This window comes from Hirundo rustica, chromosome 3 (genome assembly GCF_015227805.2).
Source record: "Hirundo rustica isolate bHirRus1 chromosome 3, bHirRus1.pri.v3, whole genome shotgun sequence".
In the NCBI taxonomy this organism is placed as follows: domain Eukaryota; kingdom Metazoa; phylum Chordata; class Aves; order Passeriformes; family Hirundinidae; genus Hirundo; species Hirundo rustica.
Window position 1 is genome coordinate 93,721,506 of NC_053452.1, and position 13,957 is coordinate 93,735,462.

The window sequence follows — 13,957 nt, forward strand, 5'->3', positions numbered from 1 at the left end:
GTCTTCTCCCCCAGATTTACTTGCTAAGCATGCTGCCATATGACATGTGATATGCATTGGGTCATTTGGGATCATCTGTCCTGTCTGTGTACCCTCTCAAATCCTTGTGCAACCCAACCTCCTTACTGGTGGGGCTGGTAGGGAGCAGAAGAGGCCTTGGCTGTGTGTGACTAAAGCTCATCCATAATGAAAACATCCCTGGGTTATCAGCACTGTTTTCATCATGAATCCAAGACAGAGGCCAATACTAGGTACTGTGAAGTAAATTAATTGTATCTCAGTCTAAAATCAGCACACATTCCTAATCCAGACTAGGAATTACTGGTGTCATGTGGAAGCTGGAGGATGATATATTTTTTATGACATTCCAGTTCTGAGACACTGTACAATGGGATTATTCGGGGATATGAGTAATATTACTACCACCCAAGGAACGAGTATAGCACTAGCAAAATATCCTGTACTTTATATGAGCTTCATTCACACTGAGGCCTCAGAACTTTTTGCAGTCATTGAAGATGAGAGCTAGAGGGTAAAAGACGACAGGAGATTTTTAGCATGTGCATGTAGTTGTCAGTGTGTGGGACACAAATAGAAATCAGGTATTTCTTTTTACCATATAAATAGAATAAATGCCTATTAAAATTAGGGCTAAAACATGTTTTAAAATAGTCTATGAAACATTGGCACATTTATTTTTATAAGTTATTAATATTACAGGCTCAGCTCATTTGCTGGCACACAGTTATACAGAACCACTTACGATATCTGGGTTACTGGATATCCAGTTGGAAATGGCAGATACAGTTCAAGACTTAGGGAAGACCTTCTATCTGGACTTGCATTTGAGTAAAGAAGCATTATATTTTAAGATATTCCAAATGACACTACCTACAGGTACCCTACGCGGGAACAAGTGCATCAAGCCGCTACTGTCTGAATCACTCTATTCCTCACTGTATTAACTGGAAACTTGGTCTCATTTCAGATAGCGCAGGCTGTCCCACTTGATCGCAGGAGAATATCAGTAAGTCTGAGTAACTCCTACCACATCTGTGTCATATCTGGAAATGTTGTAGTGCATTAATTGGGTTTATATTGTATTTCATCTTTATATTGGGTTTTGGAATGTTTCTTCTATACCACCCTGTTCCCCTGGAAAATGTATCACAAGGTTTGCCCCTGCTTGGCCCTGCCCATCCTCCCACCCTGGAATGTAATCCAACTCTGTTCCACTCCCACCTTATCCCTGATTGGGTAGTGGCTTGTCCCTGCCTCTAGGCCTGTGCCCTCTGGGAAAAAGCCCTAGGGCTGCCTGGAGGTCTCTCTCTTGCACTGGGATGGGGATGGGGACCGGACTGAGCTTCGGACTCTGCAGAGGCAGGACCCCTGAATAAAGCTGTGATTTCCCTCCCGGACAAAGAGCGGACTCTTGCCTTTTGCCATTGACAGATGCCTGCTCTCTCTAAAGGAAAGGTTTGCAGGCTCTGGGTAGTTTTAAGGCCCTGAGAAGGAAGATTCCTTCTGGCGTGGGCTCTCTCTCTCAAGCTAGCCGAGGCTAAAATGGAGCACAGGCTCCAAAGGGAGAGAGAGAAATGCTTCATGAAAACACCTTATATTTGTTTATATATTCTACAATATCTCAATTGACAGTAGGTACCTGTACTTTGGAAAAAGCATCCCCTCTCTAGGGTTTGGTTGGCTGAACAGCTCTCTAAGAACCTTTGGGAATATTGACTGTATCCCCGCAGCCTAACACATCTTTGTACAGTCATTACACAGATAAACACTCACATAAATGCATCTACATTTAGCTATTTTAAATGTAACATTAATTCCAGCATGGAAGATACATCAGCTTGCTTCCAAAAGTCACAGACTGCGGTACATAATCCACATACATGTTGCAAGCCCTAGGAACAATTCAGAGGAACACAAGATGGGTGAGATACCCCATAAAATCCCATACATCCCCAGTGTAACCTTCATTTTTCTAATATACTACTTTTTCTCTATCTGATCTTCAGCAGATAGTCCCTATATAGTTTCCATCTGTCCCCTTCCAAATAAATACATATTAAACTCTTTTTATCATTGGTTTCCAACACTTATTAGCACAAGTTGTGAAGAAGGGAAAATGCAGTTCAGTACTATACATATGTGCCTTTCAGTGCCTGTCTGCATCAGAGTCATTTAGTCTAAAAATATAAGCCTGGTCATTCACCTTGTCCACCTGAGTGCCACAAAAAGAGGATATTCATTTCTTCCCTAAAGAATCCACTGTTAAGACTTACTAGCATGTTTGTGGATACCCCTTCCTGCTAATTGCAGGAAGACATACCTGCTGCTTTGAAGAGAGCCAATAGTAATGGCAGAAGAGGCCAGCACTCAATAATACTGAGAGATTGGCACATTCCAGGGGGGATTTGAAAAGGCCAATGTGAGTCTGTGAGCAAGAAATCTTCTTGTATGGGGAACCAAGTGAAAAGATAGAGTACCTGTCACTTTATGACATGCATTTTATCCTGTGAAGATTAAAAAACTCACAATCTTTTTCGGTGGAAAATCCAGGCACAGAAAATTCTCAAAACCTCATGGATACAGGCCTAAACACAGAAATGAATACGGGGTTCAACTTGAGACCTTGGAAAAGGGTACTTGCTTTAGAGATCATAAGCAAGAATGTGGATTTGTAGTTTAGACAGAAACATATTGAGCTTGGTAGTGGAAAGTTTTAGAGTTTAAATCTTAAGATATAGAAGTAGCGATAAAGGTAATAAGTTTTAAGGCGTAGTAAGTAGTTTTATCATTATATGACTGGTTAAGAAAGTCCGCATTGTGGCAAGACGTGTGATACAATTTAATTAGGGATTGGTGTGAAAATAGAAACATTCTTTGTGGCAGTAGTCTATGGGCTAATAAACCTTTAAAACACCTTGTAACCTGTGGTCTTGTGACCACTGACCAAGGACAACTGACCTCTAACTCATTCCGTGAAGACATTCTCACTCCTTCATGAGACTGTAGCGATAGATCCGGCTTTGAAACATATCTCTGCAGTCCCGTCTCTCTCGCATAAGCCTGACATTTTTCCAGTATATTTTTTTTCTTTTAATACATCAAATCTATTATCAAAAATAGATCTTTAGAGCAAACACATCCCAAGTACCATCCCGACATTAATTCCACCCAGCATTCTGAAGTCACACAAGATCCTATACAAAATGTGTGTCCTGCCTCATTCTGAAATACCCACCAAAACAGAAAAGGTAGAGTCTAAGAAGGTTTTTCTGCATTTAATCGAGGGTCCCAATATAGTTCTCCCACTCAGACCATAAATTACTCTGAAAATGCAGAAAGAAACAAGTAAAAAAGAAACACCCTTTCAATTTGATCTCTAAATCAAATTAGTGTATTGTTTGAACAAGAATTTAGACAGAATTGTCCACAGAGAGGTTGCATCAAGGGATTTTCCTTTCTAAACCCCAGACCTGTTGCAGAACCTAATTTGGAGATGATCTAACTTTTGTTGTTTTGGTTTGGTTTTTTTTCAGTTTTGTTTTGGGTTTCTTTTTTTTTTTTGGGGGGGGGGGGGGGGTGGGGTTTTTTTTGTTGTTTGTTTTGGTGTTGTTTTTTTTTTTTTTTTTTTTTTTTTTGTTTTTTTTTGTTTTTTTTTTTTTCCCCTCAGACAAATACATGTATTGAATATAGTGAATCAATCATCTGTGGATTTTTTGAACTCCAGCTATTCCAGGGCAGAACAGAGGATGCTCCCAGACTCTTTGCAGAATCAAGAGCACTTCTGGAGATTATATAATTTCTTTTTCTTAGAGGCGTTTGTTTGGAAGAATGGCTACTAACAGACCAGAGTTTCTCTCTTCAGAATTACTGCAACTTATGCTTATGGTGAATGTAAGGGTTCTTTTGGTCTGGGGTTTGTAAGATTGAAGTGGACTCCTGAAAGTAACTTGTCTTGCATTTTTAGAGAGAATAGTCTCTCAGGAAAGAGAGAGAGAGGTCAAATCATGACCAGCTGCCTGCAGAATTAATTCCCAGCCATGGAGCCCTTTTCTCTGTCCTTTTTAGATCTCTTTCAGTTTGCAGATGCATGTCCCCTCTATGCTTGTCTAAAAAGTTTATGAAAGCAGCTTAAGCCTAACAACATGTGCAGGGCAAAAGAAGAAAGCAAATATATTTGCTATGAACTTTATATAGGTTCTGAGAGCTGTGCTCTGATGAGGTTCAGAAGTCAGTGTCTGATCAGTAAGACAATACCTGCTCAAACTGCGCTACAGGAATGAGAAGAGCAGGTAGTCAAAGAAAGATGACAGCATGGGCATCAGATTTGTGTAGCTTGGGAATATTTTGAATCCCAGTACATGCCCTTTCAGTTTGAGGATTTTATGACTATATGTTCTTGCACAGAAGCTGTCAGCAATCTTAAGAGCTGTTTGGAAAAGTTGTGGTGGCCAGAACAAATTTTATGATTGCTGAGATAAAAATATGAGATGTATAGGAGTATGATGAATCAGGTAAAAAACTGTGGGTAATGTGAGTAGTAGGTATAAAGGACAATGGGACATAGAACTGTGCTGAGGTTGCAATGTTGTCAGAGGAATCACCTTGAAACTCACATGCAGATTTTTATTTGGGTTAATAGTCACAGACTGGATTTTTAGTAGCACTGCTAGAGTGCAGACTCCTTGATAAAGGAAGGGGATAAAATATCTGAAAGGCAATGTGACAGAGTGGAGAATGATAGAGAAATGGGGTACAGCCATTTTAGTCATACTAGTCCTTGCAGATGATTCTTAATTGACCACCATAGGAAGGACTCAGATTCTGAGAATGAGAGCCTGGCCTGTGGTCCTTCTGTGGTGAGGAAGAATTCCCCACAGCAATCACTTCTTTGGGGTTAGCACCCCAGAGGAGTGACAGAACACAGCATGCTGCACATGCCAAAGCTGTGAGACTACATGGTGTTAAGGAGCAGTACAAAGAGCACAGACTTTATTTTCTGCTATAGCAAATAAGAAACTTAGAGCAATGAGGGCAGACAAAGAATTATCAGAAGTTTGAAAATGAGGATGTGCACTGGACACTGGCCCTGTAAGGCCTAGGAATGGACATTTTGTGGAGCTTTTCAATAAACCGTTTTCATTACACCTGTCCATACTCATTACTTAGAGTATGTCTCAAAATTTGGCCCCAAAAGTATTTGCTGGCACTCAGCCATATGACAACATAGGCTTTGAAAGTTGGATAGTCATAGTACTTCACCATCATTCAGAAGAAGGAGCTTTCCAAAGATTCTTTAAAGTCAAATAATCATTTTCTGGTAAATATGCAATCTCTCTCTCTATATATATATATACATATGTGGATGCTGCAGGTTTTTTTCTCACCAAAAAAAAAAAAAAAAATTTAAAAAGAAAATCCTTCTTTTCTTTGCCTTCTTTTCAAGAAAATTAAGCATAGGTTCATGCTTGAGTATAAAGAGATTAATTGTGCAATGCATTGAGCAGAGCCCCACCACTCTTTCTGGCTCCACAGATGGGCAGCAAAAATGTGACAGAAGCCAATTCTTTGTGTATGCTTGCACGGGCACCAGTCATACTGTTACAAGTTGTTGCTGTGGTACTGCTCCTCCTTTCTGCAACTGAATTTATGCTCTCTTGTACAAAATTGTTTACCCTGTGGCATTGCCACCTCCAGTTAAACCAGGTGTTGTAGTCAGACGTTCTTGTCTGCTAAACTGGGTAGGTTTTCAGTGCAAATTATTATCCCTGAGAGTTACAGTCTGAATTTCCCCTTCATTCTTCCCTTTTGTGATACTTATTACTCACATATATTACTGTAATATTTCAAATTTTCCTTATGCTTATTATCCATTTCCATTTATAAAACTGTTTGTTTTGCCCTCCTTTGGGTTATTTCTTTTATTCCCTTCTTAATTTTGAGGCAACATAGTGCACCCACATATAAGATCCTTTAACAACTAGTAATAGGATAATGGTCACTTAAAAACTACTGTCCTATTCTATACCATGGACACCCAAAAACTTTTAGTTTTTTTAATATATTTGCAGCTTTGTAGATTTTTAATATATGTCTTCATATTTTCTAGCACTTTTGTACTCTCAAGAACAATAGTTACCCTTTCTCACATATTACACCACACTCTTGAAATTGTCTGGTTTCATTATCAAGGAAAAGAACCTCTAACAAGGACATCCTATTTTGCACCAGCACCTGAGCCAAAATAATAAGACACTTCTATATCATAGCAAAATATAAGGCTATAAGAACTGTTGGAGGGGCTCCGCTGAGGCAGATACAAGGGTGACTTACCAGGACAACTGCTCTACTGGATGTACCTGCTAGAAACACTAATTAGTTAAACTTATAAAAATTGTGAAAAAACAGTGCTTTGTACATGCATAGGTATAATATATGTACACAAAAGCTTTTATGGAAAACAGCTCTTTATTTTATCAAATTTAATTCTGTTTGGAAAGTTTTCTTCCAATTTTAGGCAGCACAACCTCACCTCATTTCTGGGTGTGGGGAGAAGGGAGGTTTTTTCCCCAGAGTAAAGGAGTATCACCCATGTCATCATGTAGTGTAATGTTTGGCTATTGTCAGGGGGTTCTATGATTAGAAATCACTTGTATGTCGTTCACCTTTTTCTTGTACACTCTGTCACTAATATTGTTGCTGATATAGTTTGTTGCGTTATTTCATTCCTGTTTTCAGTAAATTGTTCTTATCTCAACTCATCACCTCTACCTTGTGTGCATCCAATTTTCTCAGTCCAGCCCCTATCAGGGGAAGGGGCAGGGTGAGCAAGCAGCACATGTTTTGGAGTGGTTTCAGAGGGAACACTAAGTTGGAGAAAACCATTCTAAACCATAACAGCTCCTACCTAAGTCTTCATTTGATGGTAACATCTGCTGAGGCAGGATTCCATATGTAACTCAATGTTGTCCCATACCTGTAAACCTTTCCTAGACCTTCTCCTTCAGTGTTCATGTAAAGTGATGCCTCTAGTTTGCTAGGAATGTGGATGTATGGGGAGTCTCCGGTAATCAGTGATTCAGGGCTTCATGGGAGGCCATACCATCAATTTCTTGGCTCATACTTCCAAAAAGTCTTGGGCAACAGAGGAAATTCCAGTGGTCCCTGGAAGAGTAGATAAGTACATAGCCAAAGGTCCATAAGGTTAGTGGAATTTGCCCAGACCCGGGATAATTTAACAAAGAAATTTTTTTCCCCCAGTTTTTGCTACAATGACCAACAAGAAAATGCATAAGACTGCATCTAATTCATCTGACAGGAGTGATAGATTCTAAAATCTAAGTCGAAATGTCCCCTATTAACAATATAACAAGGAATACAACACACACAACTTGTCTTGATCAAGTGAGTTCATACACATATATCACAGAATCAATTAGACTGGAAAAGACCTCAGATCATTGAGTTCAACCTATGACCTAAATGCATTGCACTAAATGCCATGTTCGCGCTTTCCTTAAAGAGCTTCAAGGATGGTGACTCTACTACCTCCCTGGGCATTAAAATGCCCAATCATCCTTTCTGTGAAAAAATTCTTCCTGATGTCCAGCCTAATACCCCTGGTACAGCTTAAGGCTGTGTCCTCTCACCCTGTTGCTGGGTGCCTGGGAGAAGAAACCTCTCCCCACCTGGCTACAACTTCTTTTCAGGAGTTGTGGAGAGTGATATGGTCTTCCCTGAGCCTCCTCCAGGATAAAAAAAACACAAACAAACAACAACAACAAAACCCCACAAAAACAAACAAAACCCCCCCCACCTTTTCCCCAACCACTCTTCATAGAACACCCATATATATATTTTTTCTTTGTCTTTCTGTGTAATCCAAGTAAAATTGTAGCAAGACAGTAGTGTAACAGATGCAGAATTTCATGACAGCAAGTATATATATGCATATTGATATATATCCCATACAAGTCTTGTTTGGCTTGAAAGAAGCTGTTCCAAGCTATGTTGTCTCAGACTTCACTTTCAGTTTTCTCAGCCTCAGATGGTGTCTTGGTGCTAATGTTTGCTGTAATTCTGGGGAGAGAAAGAAAGCACTGCCACACAGAGCTTTCTCCTGTAATCCCATCATGGAATTGTCCAGCTCTGCTACTTGCTCTTCTTTGATGGAGGTGTCCTGTCTTTTAGCAGAAGTGGACCAGCTTCTGATCTTACCCACGTTGGTTACTCCAGGGATTCCCCAAGTTTCTTAGGCAACACCATCCTTCAACAATGGGATGCAGGCACTCCTTTTGGCAAACTTGACCTCTGTGTGGGTCATTAAAAGCCTTTGGAGTGGACCAATCCACCGTGGTGGCAGTGCACATTTCATCTGGAGTCTTAATACCTGCCATCATAAAGAAAACAGCCATCAGAAGGCTGCTGTGTTGGATGGGACAGAACAAATAAATTATAGCAGACAAAGAAATTTTTACATCATCTCTCTATTTACCTCTTCCAAATGGTCCAAAAGCAAAAGATTCCTACATCTTATTCAGCACTGTTAATTTATAAATTAGCATTTCTGGGTGACCCTGTTGTAGAAAGAAGCTAATAACTCCAGAAATAACTGTATCAGCCTTACTGATTATTACTTGTATTAGCTAGCTAGAGAAGAGGCACTAGACCTTCTGACTAGGTAGATACTAAGTTTTCACTAGACAACACATAAGTTCCAAGAGACATGCCTCTACCTTAAGTTTCAGGAAAAGTATGCTGTCAAATAGATTTTTTTGCACTTTTCATGCCAGGAAAAGGGGAAAGAAAAAGGAAAAAAGCTTACGGCTAGTGAACTGCAGCCAAAATATGCAGCTTTAGCATCTCTTGTGATTTTGCTGAGCTCTAGACAACACCTACATAAGCGAGTTGGTTTGCTTCAGGTCAAGTTACGTCAATCAGCAGCTTCCTTATTACATTAGAGACCCTTAGGATTACATACAAGTTAAATGCCTTTATGCTCCATTCATGAAAATCTTTCCAAGAGTACCTTACAGGCATAAGTAATTTAAATGCATGAGCACACTTTGTAGAACAACTTACTAGAGAAAACTCCATTGTAGCTACTGACATTTGTATCTTGAACCTGTCCAACAAGTAGCAAGGCAGACTCTTACTGACTGAGGGGAATAATGTTCAAAACACACCTTTTAATAGGATCTGAATCACCATGATGGTGAGAAATGAACCAGAGACACAAAGAAAAGCAGCGTGGGGTGATGTAATCCTCAAATCTGAGCAGTGTATACTATTCTCCTACCTAGATATCCTTTCAGAAGGCTGGATGGACAAGTAGTTAACAATGGAGCTTATCTGCAGCGTTTCTTAGCCTTTTCTTGCTCTCTTCCTTTCAGCTCATTGGCTTTGTACAACAGGGCACTTATTTTACAAAGGAGATCTGATTTCTTTCAGCTGCCCTCCACGATTTCAGAAAAAGGATCAGACTTTCCTCTAGCTGTAAATACTAGAAGCTTGCTCATCTGGTAAGAGCTCCTTTGCCCAGGCCTCTCAAAAATCCTTCTGCTAATCCTTCAGGGTCATTAATATGTCACTATGGGGAGCTTGGCATAAACACTGTAACTCTTACTTAAAAAAGGGAGGACCCCTCTCTGCAGTAAACAGCAGGCAGCTTGCTAGACTGTAGAAGAAAGAGTTACACTAATCCAAACAAGTAAGTTTATTATCACTCTTCTGCCAGTATGCAGTCATATTGGAAGTTGTTTTCACAGTTAAAACAAAACAAACCAAACCAAAACCAAAAGAAGCTTTTTTTTTTTCCTTTGTTTTCCCCTGTAATCCAAGTAAAACTTGGAGTAGAAATACAGTAGCCTAAGAGATGTCAGGATAGCAATTATTAATGAATACTTAAATGTTATCTGATCAGCCTAGACACAGTGCACTTGTGGTGACCACTTCTCATGCCTGTACGCCCTCACCAAGGCATATAAACTTCAGTACTGAGAAGGGATATATCTTAATCTGTGATATATCATTTGCACAGCTGTGTAAGGGGCAGCCAGAACTGCTTTATGCCCCAAAGCAGGTGCAGGAGAATACATTCAGAGTAATGACCAAGCACTTCTTGCACTCACTAGCAAAGAGATGATGGGAACTGTACAGGGTAGTGCTTTAATCTTTGAACATATGGAGAAAACAAAAAGCAATTTAATCTCAAGCAGGGATAATAGAGACTAGATCTGTATCTTAAAAAAAAAAAAAAAAAAAAAAAAAAAAAAGTCACAAGCTCTTGACCCTGTGCCCATGCTAAGAAAATGCTGTGCCTGCATTGCTACCTAGGACTGGATGCTGATACGATGTGACTTAGAGACAGATTTTTGTTTGGCTGCTGCTCCAGTGCAGACCCTCAACAATACTAATGGCAAACTCTTCCAAGATACCTAGTTTACTGTTTAGGTTCTAGCAGTTAAAAACATAAACTTATTGAAAAAACACTAGCTCTCATAAAAGGCATCTTCTCTTATTCAGAATACTGGCAGACATCAGAACCTTTTACAGAAGCAATCTCTTATCTTTGAATATTCATAATATTTAAATAAATATGAAATATCCTAACAAGATAAGGCACTCATTTTGAGTACTCAATAACCTTTGTTTTCTAAGTATGTTGCCAACTTTATTTATTTTAATAAAACAAACATATGACACGACATCTTAAGCTTCCAGGCACGTTTGTGCACAGTGATTCTAACAAGAATGCATCTACACACATATCTGTGTGTTGCTTGCAGCCTACCTTTGTGAGTTATTCCCTTTATAATTACAGACTTTCACTAAAAGGCATGGAGAAGATGAATTAGGACACATTTTCCAAGCAGTACATGCAACAATGCACAAGCCAATTTGAAAAACCGGCCTATAAAGTCTTGCAGTTCATTAAAGGAATTCTGTTACTTTACAATCTTCCCATCCATCACTCTGAACATTGTCCTTTTCTTTGCGACTTTGAAAAAACCATTTGCTACTGCCATGAAGGGCAGGGACTACATGCAGGTACATAAGGGGCTCACAATGTTACAGCTTCATCTCTGCCAGTGAGTGTGGAATAGACACAGCACTGTGATAAGGAGGGAGAGAGAGAATAGAAGGCAGCAGAAAGCACCACCTTCTAGGTTTCCTGAGGTTAAAAGTTGGTAGAAAGATAACTACTGAAATAAAGCCTGAATATACTGAAATAAACTACTGAATAAGAGCCATTCCTGTAAGCTTTTTTAAGGCCCCAAAACACTCGCTCAGTCAGACTCTTAAAAAGAGCTCATGGTTGCTCATGCGCTCTGAGTATCTCATAGAAACATACAAGATATTCTCAAGAGGTCAAAGCAACAAAAAAACTTTACTGGTAACTTTGGAAAATCAGAGAACTTTGACAGCATTCAATCAACATAAAACACTTCACAAAATACTAACTCAGCAAACTCCAAGCCCACCCAATTTTAAGTTTCTTAAAACTCCAACAAGAGGGAATTAGAAGAATAAAAGGGAAGCAAGAAAACCAGAAAATATGTAGAAAATTACAAGTGTAGTTACCAGCTCCTGGTTCCAGTAGTGTTTAGCAAATAGGAGTTCACTAAAAGTCAAGAGGAGAGAAGGTCAAGAAATACAGGTGCCACCTGTTCTTCTTTAAATCCCTTCCTGGGCCGTTCCCCAGGTGGTGCTTGCAGTCATTTGGCCACATAGGAGCTGGGTTAGGGGCTCCAGAGCCAGCTGTGGAGCATTGCCTCCAGTTTACCAGGGATTGGCAGCCACTGCAGGGCTGGGATACAGGCTGGGGTGTGGTGTAAGGGGCAGTTCATCACCTCACCAGAGCAAGACCCAAGATTCCCCTTGCCACATCCATACCCACACCCACACACACCTCCCTGAAATATTTCAAGCCAGTAATCCTTCCAGGCTCTAACAGCTTTACATATTTAACTTCTCAAAAAATATGTTATCTTATCTTTTTATATTTTTAAATTCCAGAAGTTCTGCAGTGCATGTTTTTGCTGTATAAATGTCCTTTTGACTCTCTGAGAGATGATAGGCTAGTGATGCTCTTTTTGCCACCTGCCTCTCAGGGAAAATCTGTCACTCTGTATGATTGCTGAGGAGGTTTATAAACACTGCTCCAGACCTGAACCTCGGTAAAGCTGGAAGAGAAAACTTGAGACTTCTTCACTTTGATTACACAAGGCATTACATGAACACCTACTAAGGTTATTTACAAGTACTCACCAAAATAGCTTGGAGTTCATTTCCAACCCCAGGGCATACCACTGGTTTTAGAGCTGCCACTAAAAACCTATGCAGTCACAGTGAATTCTTCCCAGCATCTAAAATCAGTCAGCTTTTCATTCACCCTACCAGTGTACCACAATTGCAGTAACACAAACAGCCAGATTGTACTCCCCAAAAAAAGCCTTTTTTGCCTCATTATAGAGTTGCAGCAGGGAGGTGTAGCTTATGTACCTGAGATTTCCTGCTGATCTCTGCTCCAGCTGTCCCCAAAATTATTAGTGAGGGTAGAGACATGGCTATTGTAGAGACTATTGAGCCTGGAATACATACATAGAAATATGCTGTTTTCCCCATTTTCCCAGATGTCTAAGAAACAGAACTTAACATGTCAGGTTTGTTTCTGTACTGCACAGCACAATGCAATGCAGAAATAAATGTGTTGTAAACAAACTAAGAAGCAGAAATGGCTCAGTACCATACTTGAACTATTTTACTGAAGAAGCACAATAGTCCACAGATACTGGATTAATCCCACCTGGGAACACAATAGCTGCTTTGGTTGTTTTATTCTTTAAAAAAGTCAGAAGAAATTTGGCACAAGAAAGTAAAAAAGAATAGACAGGAAATATAACTACTTGGTGTGATTTAAAATTTATAGTTTAAAAACTAAAAATACAAGTGCTCAAAGAACACACGACAAAGACAAACTTCACTACTAAAGTTGTAAACTTGGAAAAATTAAGAAATTCCTGTGTTACCTTAAGCTAACTTCTTCTATAATAATTAATGTTCCAGGAATAGCAGTTTTAACACAATGTTTTTCAGTCCTCTGAAATGAATAATGCTTAGTGATGGTTACTCAGTTTTGTATTTTCTCTTAATTTTTTGTTTTATAGCTTGTACTCTATTTACTAGTCACGAATCAAACCCTTTTCTTAAGACAAGCCTTTTTTCCTCTTAATTTTTTCAAGTGCACTTCACTATTACAGTTTGTGAGTCAGAATTATTCTGGGAATTATGTTCTAATGTCGGTCATGTGAGTTTTGAGGCTATCAATATTTCAGCAACTGAGAAGACAAACAAAGAGGCATTAATAGTAAAACTTTTAACTAACATTGAGTATTCAATTTCAGAAAATCTTAGTTAATGAGTTTTAGGACTAATTTTGGTTTAAATTAATTTTTATGACTTAGTGAGGAGCTCTGTCCCTCAGAATCAGAGATTGAGTCCAGTTGTCCTAGAAAAACTAATTTGCCTTAATTGAGACCAACTTCTTCCTTTTCCTCTTATCATTTGTCTAATCCACTATATTCCAATATTTCATCTTCTAAGGAAGGGATCCTACAGAAAACAATCATCTTTTCTTGAATGACCTTAAACCATAACAAAGCAAATCTGCTTAGAATGTTGTATTAGGAAGGTACTTTGCAGAAGAAATCACTTGTAATCAAGGCAAGACTGCCTTGTCAATTAAACATAATGAGAGATTCTCAAGCACCTCAATCTTGATATTTCTTAAAATTTGAGCAGTTGACTTTGCAACCAAAATAAAGATCTTTTAAGATTTTTGTTTTTGTCACATCCTATGTGTGATCATGTATCAACTTTTTACCACCACACTTAGAATTATTAAATCTACTACAGAGACTATTCTACAAATTCAGAG

The 13,957-nt window shown here is 39.1% G+C and overlaps 1 long non-coding RNA gene across 2 annotated transcripts; it reads right to left on the reverse strand.

The window, feature by feature from the left end:
- Nucleotides 1–6,487: 6,487 nt before the first annotated feature.
- On the reverse strand, nt 6,488–11,721 carry LOC120750674 (uncharacterized). Of its 2 annotated transcripts, none has more exons than XR_005700098.2 (3): nt 11,602–11,721; nt 7,990–8,407; nt 6,488–7,182 (listed from the first exon to the last, which is right to left on the reverse strand). It is a non-coding gene; the product is annotated as an uncharacterized LOC120750674 (long non-coding RNA). The 2 variants fall into 2 exon arrangements; XR_005700097.2 differs by having other exon boundaries at nt 7,835–8,407.
- Nucleotides 11,722–13,957: the final 2,236 nt, after the last annotated feature.